Source organism: Anneissia japonica, unplaced genomic scaffold (assembly GCF_011630105.1).
Source record: "Anneissia japonica isolate Jap-2015-1 unplaced genomic scaffold, ASM1163010v1 scaffold50501_len1170_cov99_single, whole genome shotgun sequence".
Classification (NCBI taxonomy): domain Eukaryota; kingdom Metazoa; phylum Echinodermata; class Crinoidea; order Comatulida; family Comatulidae; genus Anneissia; species Anneissia japonica.
This window is the reverse complement of record NW_022736489.1, coordinates 1-1170: the sequence shown is the minus strand read 5'-3', so window position 1 is coordinate 1170 and position 1170 is coordinate 1. Positions and strand designations below refer to the sequence as shown.

General features: G+C 32.8%; 1 non-coding gene across 1 annotated transcript; it reads right to left on the bottom strand.

The window, feature by feature from the left end:
- Positions 1–398: 398 nt before the first annotated feature.
- Trnal-uaa lies at positions 399–481 on the bottom strand. Its single transcript has one exon. It is a non-coding gene; the product is annotated as a tRNA-Leu (tRNA).
- Between the last annotated feature and the right edge of the window lie 689 nt (positions 482–1170).

Genomic DNA, 1170 nt, shown 5'->3' with positions numbered 1-1170 from the left:
CACTAGAACGTAAAAACGTAAATTTTTCCCCTTTTGCGGCCCCCTAGCCCCAGCCTAGTTGCTCACTTCACTCACAAATAACGCACCCCACGAATTCTGAAAGCTTCGCTAAATTGCTCCAAGTTCAGCTTTCCCCCTGCGCTTTCGTTTCGACCCCCCTTAGATTTTTCACCGTACGCCCCTGATAAATGTCCATTTAAGTTATTCATCCGACACTTGACCACATTTAACGTCTTCTATAAATCAAATCTAATAAATCTATTTGTTTTTAAATTGAATGTTTTACTCTAAATTAATAACTTATATAGACTATAGAAATTAGGAAATTTAAATATAAAATTGAATTTCAATTGGTTTATTTCATTAGGCATCCAGTGCGTTTTCAGGGGTTAAAAAATTACCAGGGATGGGGTTCGAACCCATGCGGACATACGTCCATTGGAACTTAAGTCCAACGCCTTAACCACTCGGCCACCCGGGTGATGGTTATATGGAAAAAAAAACTTAGCGAAATGGTCATTCAAATACAAATGTGTGCACGCCTTAGTGGTTAATTAAAATTGGAAGAGTACTAGGCCAAATCAAATCCTCACTTGCTGAATACGCTAATTATAAACACACCCCTCCCTTGGAAGAATATCTTCTTGACAATATAAACTTTTACGCTGCTACTTAAAAATTTTCAATTTACCATTTCATTTACCATTAGATGGTCGAACATGTAAATGGGCATCGAGTACTATTGATGGTAAAGCACTTTGTGCTCACTTGATCATATTGAAGATAGGTTCATTTTATGCTTGATTGTGAAGCTGAGCATACAAATATATTAGACTTGAGGAGTACCAAATATTGAAAAATTCTTTAAAACTTCATGGCCTTGAAATCACATGCAATAGATTTTCTAAATAACATATTATTAACATAAAATTCATATTTATTATTGGCAACACATATCTGACTTGTGAAAATTATCCATAATGGTTTCTTTGATAAATACTGTCTATAATTATAGACTACACAAAGAGCATGGAAAAGAAGATATTGCTTTAAAAATGTGTAAATTATAATATTGCTCTTTTATAATTTCATTTTTCCACATTGCTAATTCAAAGATTATCTATTTCTTGGAATTGTTAAAATTATTATTATTATTATTTTTTTTTTTTT